Source organism: Protomyctophum bolini, assembly GCF_963924005.1.
Source record: "Protomyctophum bolini genome assembly, chromosome: 7".
In the NCBI taxonomy this organism is placed as follows: Eukaryota; Metazoa; Chordata; class Actinopteri; order Myctophiformes; family Myctophidae; genus Protomyctophum; species Protomyctophum bolini.
Window position 1 is genome coordinate 15,591,315 of NC_137868.1, and position 11,589 is coordinate 15,602,903.

The window sequence follows — 11,589 nt, forward strand, 5'->3', positions numbered from 1 at the left end:
GCCCTGGAGGGATCTACAAGCTAACAACGCATCGCCAAGCAACGTTGTTAGCTTGTAGATCTGTTCTATTTGCACGCTTACACATGGGAGATACAGTACCAAGTCCACTCACCATACAGGGCATATACATGCAGGGTATATAGGGGCGTAAAACACTATGAAAAACAAAAGACCCAAAACATTTTTTGACCCCCAGGGATCCCCGGACCCCCACACGGTAACTTTGTCATTTCTCGACCGTTTCGGACACGGGGAACCTCGTCGGAACCGGGCCGGCACCCTGGCTGCGTTCCTGTGGGTCTGGAACCCCACTCGGAGTTGCACCACTCACTTCACACAGGTGTGATTTCATTTTTATAATTGTCATTGCAAAAACATTTGACCTCCAAATAGCCAGCCTCTGCAGCCAATTCATGTCTTAAAGAAAGAAGAAGAAAATAGCAGATATATACAAGCTCGGTTGTGAGCTTATGTAGATTTTCTGTTTTAGCTATTGTAATTTCAAACAATTTTCTAAATGTTTGTAAAAGTTGTCAATTACAGTAGGCTATGAACCGCACAAAATAGGGATTCCAGGTTGAAAGTGATTCAACTGGAACAGTTGTGGAAAGTAAATACATTTACTTAAGTACTGTACTGTATTTCCAATTTTCAGTACTTTTAGTTTAAATACTCCACTACATCTCAGAGGCAAATTGACGTTATTGCAGAAGCTAAGCCAACTAGATAAAGTGCCCCTCGGGGCACAGGTCTCCACCAGGGCAGGTCAGGTTGTGGCCTCCTGGTGGCGCTATAATAGGCCAATGTGAAAAGGGTGACATTTCTTCTTATGGTAATTGGATGATTTGAGGCATTTTGTCCCAAAAATGTGTTTTGCAAAAATCCACCTGTTGGTGGCGCTATAATAACAGGCTAATGTGAAAAGGGTGGGATATATTCCTCAGGCTAGTAAGAAAGTCTGTGAAAGATTTCACGTAAATTGCACGCTGCGTTCATGATTTGAGGCATTTTGTTCCTAAAATGTGTTTTGCAAAAATCCACCTGTTGGTGGCGCTATAAACAAACAGACCAATGTGAAAAGGCTGGGATATATTCCTCAGCCTAGTAGGAAAGTCTGTGAAAGATTTCACGTAAATTGCACGCTGCGTTCATGATTTGAAGCTTTTTGTTCAAAACGGGCCAATCCTGCAAACTTTGAAAGCCAATGTTAGCCAATTAGGATGGAATATGAAATATTGGACAGATCTGGCTTGAAACCATGACTATAGAGATAGTGTGTAACGATTTGCGGGATTATTGGACAGAATCTGGAGGAGTAATATAAATTTTCTTTTTTCAAAAGTCGGCCTCCTGGTGGTGCTATAACAGGCCGTTCTGGAAAATTTGGGGCAATTGATTACATTTATTAATGTATAAATTGTTGCACCCCTACTGCACATGCATTGTGAATTAATTATTAATGCATGCCATTGACATATACAGTTTTGAGACCATTTTTTTCTGATTTCTGATTCTAATCTTTTCTGCATCCTGCAGCTGTCATCTTCCTATTCACCACTGCATGAATATGATAACAGCTGCAGCTGTTATCATATTCATCCAGCTGTTGCTGCTTTTCATCAGTGGTTTATAATAGGACTCAAGTAGCATATCTATTCCTTGATGGGGGTTTATATATCTACACATGCCTATTTGGACAATTTGTTGACAATGATTGTCTGACAATTGTGCTCCTTAAATGTATTTCTGATTATTTTTAACATTTCAACCTTCTGCTGTTCAGTTAGCCCTTTAGAATCATCACGATAAATACTGTACTCAACTGCGTATATTATTGTAGTATCAGTTGGACAACTGTCTTATAGTGCTTATAGGTAACCTTGAGCATACAGTGAGCATATAACCATGCACAAAGCTTAAAAGAGCATTATTATCTCAACTTCTTTACACCCCTTCTCTACTCCCGCACCGACCCACCCCCACATCCAAACACACTGAATTTACCCTAACCCCTTCCCAGAGGGACCCCTGGATTAAATAACTACTCAAGGCTCTGATCTCTGTCAGTGTAACATCCCAGAATTCTTTGTTTGAGATTTTGGCTCTGTGCATGCTTGAAATGGAGCCTTCGAGACATGCACAGCAAACAAAAAGAGAATCTCTGCAACCTTGCCATGCATCAACAGGGCTGATTATTTAAGAGGTTCAAGTGACTGATCCTTGCACACTGAACACACTAACCTCCTCTCTAACAGTTGTGGCAGCCCTGAGTGAATGATTAGTGTCGTTCAAACGGTGTTGAATTAATTTCCCATGTCCCACTTGTCCACGGTGTCATAAATTGTACCAACTGCCAAGGATATTAAGAAGGACATAAGGCAAGATTAACTGTCAGTCCTCAGAACTAACAAATTGAGTCATGGGTGGCTGTAAACACCAATATCAACATGGGAGATATGGTGCAACTGCAATTTAGACGGACACACACAAGCACGTATTGTATAACATACTTTGAATTAAAAAAATGTTTTATAATGTTTTATTTCATTTCAACCTTACATACCCTGAAGAAGGCCATGCATAGGTTATCCAAGTTTTTAATTTCTATTATGAACTATAGCCACTTCAATAAGACTTTTTTCACCAGAAGAGTGCGAAAAGCACAAACAATATGAAAGAAATGTAAATAAATAAATTAACCTAATTTAAAGAAAATCAACAAAAACAGTTGCAATTTAGATTGATCCAACTGAAAGTGAACTAGGGGAACAATAGAGTTGTACTTATAATAAGTTTTCCATGTATGCAGAGCACAAAACGTAAAAAAGAAAAAGACTTTCCAAACTCAGTGGAGAGTGACATGATTTAGCAAAAATGAAAAATTCGCAGCTGATGCGAAATGACAGAGTTACCGTGTGGTGGTCCCTCTACTGTACTGTACTGTACTGGCACACCCGAAAGCATCATATATACAGTTAATACGTGCATGCGTGTGTGTTTGTGTGTGTGTTAGGTTGCGCACAGGTGGTGAAAAACAACCATGCCGTTTTCATGCTCATACCCACCCAGACACCCAGCCAGCCACCCACCCACACACACACATACTGTAGCTCCGTAAGGGAATGTTGCACCACTCAAAAAGAAACTAGAAAAAGTGCATGCTCCTCTGAGCACAGTTTCCTGCCAGGTCAGTTAGGTTATTGTGGGCTTGTGGCCTCCTGGTGGCGCAATTGGCCAATGTGAAAAGGGTGCCATTTCTTCCTCTGCCTTTCACAGAAATCAGACTTTTTTTTTTTTTTGCAAAAATAGGCCCGCTGGGGGCAGGACTGAGGTTTTTCATTGGCCTCTAGGGAGAGTGCTTGCAAAATGTCACACCGATCGGTCCAGTTACAGGTAAAAAAGGCAAATTGGCCTGTTATAGCGCCACCATTATAGCCTGACAGTGACACTCGGACTGAATTTTCATTTCGTTTCACTCCATTAGCTAGCGATTCAGGGGCTGGAGCCAGGCAGGCACCACCATCATGAGGCTGATTTAAAAAAAATGTAGGGTGGCATTTTTTCTTTGGCCTAATGGGCCTGCATATAAAAACAGGAACTATACTTCTGCAAACTTTGAAGCCAATAGTCTAAAGTCAATCATGATGGAATTAAAAAAATTGGACAGATCCACCTTGATCACATGACTATAGAGATACTGCGTGATGTTGGACAAAATCTGTAGGCCCAATATGAAAAAAATTGTTATGTGTTTTGCAAAAATGCCACACGGGAAAAACAAGAGAATAAGGGAAAACAACTCCTTACTAAAGAAAGGTGAGCAGTGAGAACAACTAAAGCCTACGACAATGTGGCACACTGAAAATTACTGATCTACAAGCTCCTCGCCGCCGGCGTGATGCATGCTCGTAGGCCTTGGATTTCTCCTGTACTGTAGTACTTTCTTATTCTTAACACTCCTGACATTACTAAAATAATGACAACGTGTGAGGATCGCTTCCTCGTGTGAAAGCACTGGGCAGGTTTATGTACAGTACAGTACAGTACAGTACAATTTAGACAGTGCTGTCTAAATTGTGGCATTTAATGACCCAATTTGGATCTTTCATCTTTAAGAAGAGAGCTGACCTGTGCCCCGAGTGGCACTTTTTCTAGTTTTCGGTGTGACACTGCATGACGCACAAATAAGTATGAATCTGACTTTGATCCTTGGACAATGGCAAGTGGCAATGTGGAGCATTCTTTTTATTTTTTGGCGCCTTTATTTTTATATATATATATATTATAGATAGAGGGACAGACAGTAGGCTGACAGGAAATGGGGGAGAGATGGGGGAGTGACATGCAGTGAAGGCCGTCGGGATCAGGAGTCGAACCCGCGGCATACTGCCAGACTCGGACTACCGGCCAAGGTGCCTGGACCGCTGAGCCACGGCCCAGGCCTGGAGCATTCAAATTTAGCAAACGTTTTATTCAGGGTTAATCACCCAGGATGCAGCACAGGCAGACATCTTTTGGAGTGAAGAGACCATGGTGGCTTGCTTCCAAATAAAGAAAGGTGAAAAGTGAGATTACTTTGTGATCACTGTCTGGAGAAGAAACAATATTTCATTTTCTGCCCATGCTAAAAATAACATTTTAAGGGGAGAAGTAAGAAAGGCAATGGAGTTGTTGTCCATTGGGACTGCCTGCCAAAATACTGCACGAAGGACATAATGCATTATAAAATCATTGCCTATTTAAGAAAAACATGGTGGCTATTCATTTATCATTTGAGTTGGTGGGCAGGCAAAATGTTAAAAATAGCCATAGTCTCTGGCTGGAGCCTCCTATTGCAAAATTGCTCACAGTGAGCCAACACAGTGAGCTCACAAATATAAATATTGTTAATAATGTTTAAAGAAGTTGTCAAAAAATGCAAACATTTATCAGTGAAGGATTATAGATTTTGTTTGCTTGAAAAAGTTACAAAGAATTACTTTAAACGTTAGAAACATTTTGAAAACTTCTGACAATAATGTGAAGCCCAAAAGAAAGAGAGATATGTAAGCCTTTCCGAGGCATGTGGCCCAAAGATAGGGTAGGATATCTCCCTATCGTGGGTGCGCATTACCCTTTATCCCTAAACTTCTTTGCCATATTATATTACTATCTTGAAAAACATGTTTAAATAGTTCAACTAGCCGATCTACATCGGCATGTGAGCAGCTTGTAGATCGGCTATTTGCCATTTTTTACTATTTTGAAAAACATTTTAATATAGTTCAAATAAGTTTAGGGATAAGGGGGAAGGGGTGGCACAAACTATAGCACTCTCCTGTTTCTGTAGCGTGAGGCGGCTTGATGTACAAAGTATATTCTCCAGCCATGATGTACAAGTACACACCCTGGACATGACGCAGGGATTAAGCCTCAGTCCAACCCTTGATGCTGAGTGCCATGCAGGGGGCACTGGGTACCAGTTTTATAGTCTTTGTATGACCCATCCGGGGGAGCAACCCCTGATGCAAGGTTGAAAGTGGTTAAACTGGCACAATATTTTCCTTCTCCTTTCAAATTGGCACCCCTGGCGGCCCTCAATTTGAAACCCACTGTTATAAAAATAGCCTACACATAAAACACATTATTCCGCATGACAATGAGATTATGAGAACTGTCTGTCTGCCATTATATTGGTGTTACTGTCTCAGTCTCCACTCCCAGCACACCCCCAAACAAAAGAAAGAAAGAAAGAAAGAAAGAAAGAGGAAAAACAACTTAGGATAGACAGAAAGAGACTTCACTCCAAACTTAAGAAGGATTCAGTATAGGGATGATCCCTGGCCATTCATCTTTAATGTGTCTCAACTCGGTCCGATATACTCCAAGGACTGACAGTGGAGAATAGACAGAGCACAGGGAAAATGGAAAGGGGAGGGGGAAAAAAGGATTTTTGAATGAGGAGAGAGAGAGAGAGAGAGTATAAGCGAGAGAGAGAGAGAGAGAGGACAAGGGGGCACCTAACCGGGGAATGGGAGCTCTGTGAATGATTGATGAGCAGACTAGGGTGCTGTTGGTGAGTTCGCCAGCCTGCAAAAATGGACTAATCCATCCCGTCTCCTCCCCCATGGATCATGGTATGGGTAAAAAATAATAATCTTAAGAGTTAAATTAACACTCCTGATTTACGGCGAATGTTGGAATTTCTCTGCCACTTTTTGTTTTAGCCTGACTTGTTTCAAGGAGCAGAACTCACCAGAGAACCTTTGTGCCAAATGTCTTGCAGCCCTGAGCCCACTGGTCTCTTTTTTGAAAATAACCAATCTACAAGTTCACAACACGTAGCACTGCAATGCGTTGTGAGTTTGTAGATCTGCTATTTTGGTGCAAATCAAGCTTTTATCTCCTCCCCTTCTACTATTTTCTTCTGTTTTCATCTGCTTTCGTCTGTCTGTCTGTATCAATCTGTTCTTCACAAAATTTCTATACTCATCTCCGCCTCTGGCACCTCCACCAGCTTCGACCACGTCGCTCTGCTCTTCAAGTATAATTTTGTGCTCCCGAACAAACCTTTATTTCACAGTAGGCCTATATCCTGTCCACTTTCATCTTGCCTCCCTCTTGGAGTTTCTCAAAAATGTTAAGCGGTCAGTGTTTTTTGCCAAACACGGAGTGACCCCTGCTGGTGACAAGTAGATATGACACATGGACACTCTCTCCCTCCCGCCAACCCCCACCCCTCTCTCTCTTTTCTCTCTCTGCTCTGAGGGGCATAAAGCGTGAAATCAGACTGGCATGGGCTGCACTAGTGACAGACCCTCTGTCTCGGGGCCATATATGCCCGTAGAGCCACCTCCAAGTTGGAGAGCAGAACCAGTTTTGTTGTTCTTTGTCTCTCCAGAGTGTTTTCTGCCACCATGGAGGTACAACTACCCAGGTCATAACAGAGCTATCAATCTGGCATTTATAGTATATACATAATATCAATGCAAATGAACACTTAGTACTCCCTTATGCACCAATGCAAATGAACAGTTAGTACTCTCTTATATATGAATGAATGAATTAATTAATTAATTAAATGTTTATTTTCGTGTCATGCCACTTTGGCCCATCCCATATGGGATTATATGACACATTTCACAGAGTACATTGAATACAACTGACACTACAGTCCTTCCTGTTAATACATATTTGTACATTATTCGAACAAAAAAGATAACTAAACGAAACATAACAAGGCTATTTTACATGTAAATGGCCCTCCTCCTCATTGACCAGGCCTTTTCAAGGAATGAGGCAAATGAAAAGGTGTACTTTTGAAACAGGCGCTTCAGTCTCTCGAAGTCCTCCAACCATACAAATTCATGGTTTGGGTCTATCTTATTAAAAAGTCTCTCCCTAATAGAATTGTGAATGGACAATAAAAAACAAAATGCATTTCATTTTCGATTTCCTTTAGATCACACAGACTACATAGTCTATCCTCCTCCACCGTGCCTACATATCTACCTGTCTCAATATGCAGACCAAGTATGCCAGCTCTAATTTGGATCGTTTCTTCTTTGACATATTATACCGTACATAGTTTTGTCTCGTAGACATGTTTTATCTCACAGTATGTGCGGAGCTTTGGTTTACACCATATGTCCAGCGCCCATATATCCTTTACACCTTGACAAATAATTACATTTCAATATATATGAATGCCTTGTGCACCAGTGCAAATGGACATTTAGTACTTCCTTATACAGTTATATCAATGCAATTGAACACTTTAATACTCCTTTATGTCCCAAATTAATGCAAATTAATTAACACTTATTACTCCCTTATATAACAATGCAAATGAACACTTAATTAGTACACCCTTATCTACACAGTACCAATGCAAATTAAAGCATGAGTACTTCTTCAACTATACCAGTACAAATTAGCATTTGGTTGAATCATCTTGAATTCTAAGTGCCAGGTCATGACAGACATAGCGAGAGATTCTACATGGCTACACTACAGTATACTATGTGGAGGGTAATTGGACATTGCTGTGGAAAATTTTCCAATGTTTGACCTTTGAGTCTGACACACTTCTGAGAAGAGGAGTGCATGACGTAGAGTTGCACTTCCTTTGATTTTTGTTCATGGACGATTGGACGTCATTCTGGATGTTATATGACGTGGCTCTGTCGGAGGCGAGCGGTCTAGAAATCTGTCTGCCTGTCTGTCTGTCTGTGAGTCCGAGTCTGGAGTTAATCTCACAAACCATTGGACCAATCATCTGCGATTTCTTGCATGCTACCAGCAGGCAGAGGAAGTACCACCCCACATTTGTTTTAGATGGAAAGTCACTGGTGGTCTAATTGCACTGGAACCTATCCCAAATATTGAGTCATATGTCATACATAGACATAGACTGACATTAGACTGGCCACTTGGCGACCATGCTGTTATACAAGTCCTGTTTTTGTAACAGACATTCAATGTGATTGATTAGTGACTAGAATCAAATGCTTGGAAGAAACTAGGTCAGAAGAGGGTTTGTGGGAACCACCTGGGGTTTTCTTGAGGCACCTGGACTTTGTAGAGAAACACCTGGAGTGCTTCACAGCATGATGGAGGGGCAGGGCATATTCATTAAAGCAAACTTTATGTATAACTTACACACTGTCTTTGTTTCTCTCTGACCTCATTTACACCTTGCATTAAATCTGTCTGGATAACTGGATAATGAAGGAATATGGATCCAATCTCACCCTTGCATTTACACACTGCTGAATGAATGTCTGGCAGATCAAATCAAATTCTGATTGCAATGTGTGCTTCATGTGTTTACACCTTGCATTAAAGCACTAATCACCTTTGTAGAAGTGTGGTTACATTGCCAAGATGTAACTCCAAAGATTGGCGAGATATCTTATGTTGCTACGTATATTTAAAATGGACCATTGTACTGTATCCCATTGTCTTTCCGATAACATTAGGGAAAACCATGTCCATACTTTTTGATGAGCTTGTATTGTGGATAACAAACTTTCCAATGAAATTGCATTAAAAGTGATCACGAAAGTCAACCGAAGAACAGGATTTTGGGGAAGGATCTCCTTGTTTATCAACAGGGGTGCACTGGAGCATTGAGGACTCTAGCCGGAGCCCTCATTCAGCGTCATTTTAACTATGCTTGCACGTCATTATTCAGTACCATCCCCATGTCACTAAAACAAAACAAACCTCTCAAAACCAACTGGTAAGAGGAACAGTGCCCATGTACTTCTAGCGGTTGGTCTGATGTATAGTGAATCAACATCAACATCAACACCAGTGTTCATGTACAGTAGCACGTGATGAGTCAGACTATACTCCAGAGTGAGACACGTCCATGGGCATAACACCAGAGAGAGCTCCTCTGACCTCCCCCTAATGTCGGCACACACATGGAGAGAAATGCATTCTATACACTGCCACCAAAAATGTGGAATTCCCTACCAACAGCCATGAAACTCCCCAACCAAATTTAAAGCTGACCTAAAAATATGTCTGTTCACAAATTATAATTGGACTTGGACAAATGTATCTCCTAGCTTGCCCCAAGATATGCAAACAACGCAGTTCCTCAGTGAGCTCCACAGAGGTCTGGTGGTTTGCGAGATCAGCCCTGGACACACAGAGACTCCAAGAGCCACGCTGTAAAGATGCTGAACCCGTTTTTGCAGAATTCAGATACCTTTATTGTCTCCACCAGGCCGAAGGTGTGTCTTCCGTCCGTCCGTTATCAGCTAATCTCCGGCACCGTTGGCCCGATCCATGCCAAACTGTGCACACACACTCCCTGGATGCCAACGATGAACCTCTGCCCCAAATATTCCTCAACGGCCTGTTATAGCGCCACCATGAGGCCGATTTAGGCAAAACACATTTCTGTAGATAACTCGTACACATTTTATCCATACATCACACAATTCGGTATACACTATCTCCATAGTCATGTGATCAACACGGATCTGCACAATTTCCCATCTTCCATCCTGATTGGCTAAGATTGGCTTCCAAAGCTCACATGATTGGTCCGTTTCGAACAAAATGCCACAAATCACAAACACAGTGTCCAATTTCCATGAAATTATACACACACATTTCCACTAGGCCAAGGACACATGCCACAATGTTTTCCCCAAATCAGCCTCACGGTGGCGCTAGAACAGGCCAATTCCTGTTTTTACCTATAACTGCATCAATCTGTATACAACTTATGTATGCGCACTCCCTAGAGGCCATGAAAAAACATTTTCCCTGCATCCCTCCACATCTGCCGGTTATAGCGCCACCATCAGATTCTACACTGATTAGCTAAGATTGCCTTCCAAAGTTTTCAGGAGTAGCCTGGAGTGTCCTGCTCATCCAGAATTCTAACCTCAGAGATGCTATGAGTGATCTGGCTCTGCATTTCCTCAACAAAATTGTTGCAAGAAACAAACAAACAAAAAAACATTAGAGACCTGTGCCCAGAAGCGCACTTTTTCTAGTTCAGATTCAGATGCCTTTATTTGCCATTGAGTATACACACATGAAAAGTTAAAAACACAGCACACGTTAACGCCACAGCAGCCCTGGATGCGCCATCTTGACAGAATGCCAGAAACTACAATTGTGAGCTATAATTGTGACTTCATAGAAGAAAAACTCTATCCAACTGTCTTCAGATGCAAATTGTTTTCCAAAGATAAAACACAATGTCATCGTCATTATTCTATCACTAATGAGTCATTACTGTATCTGTTGTGCTCATGTTTTTTGTTTTGTCCTTGTTTATCCTTTTTCCGTTTTGTTTCGTATTTTATTTTATTTTCTAGGTAATTCTTTATTTTCTTTATTTTGTTTTATTGTGCCGATGTATGATTATCATGAACCCTGTAACTGGGAACGAACAGACTAAGACATTCTGAAACTACTCAAAGAGGGTTCCCTTACTCTCCTGGAACTGTAAGACCCGTTACACCATGAAAGTTAATGATATAAATGTAACAAATGACCTGTAACAATTACGAAATGTACTGTGATGCCCAACATGACCCACCTGTGCACCGAAAAATCGAAATAAAATTAAAAACAAAAGAAAATTCATCATATTATGTAACATAACATGATGCTATAGGTAACAACCGAAACACTCTTTCCCCATTAAACTATTGTTTTACATCTGAATACAGTGTGTAGGAGTTTTTTCTCTTCTACATTGATCGACCCCTGGTCTTCTCCTACGCACCTGTCAGTGACTGTCACCCTTGTAGGCGTACAATAGTCTTGCTTCTTTTCAAATTTGTGACTTTGACATGTTTTTTGCCGTGCAATATAAGTCAATTGGGAGAACATTTTGGATGATCAACATTGAATGTCATATATAGTCTAGTCCCCGATTATTACGACCCTTTTTTAGGATATTATACTCAGGTCAATAGGGTATATCATGTTTAGTTTAATTGCACTTGTATAACATGTATTTTGTCCTAATCTAGATAAGATACAGATTTCAAGGTTTAAATGAAGTCGCATTCTCTCTAATTCTATTTCCGTCTCTCAATTTCTTCCGCACAAATTACTAAGTACATAAGTAAG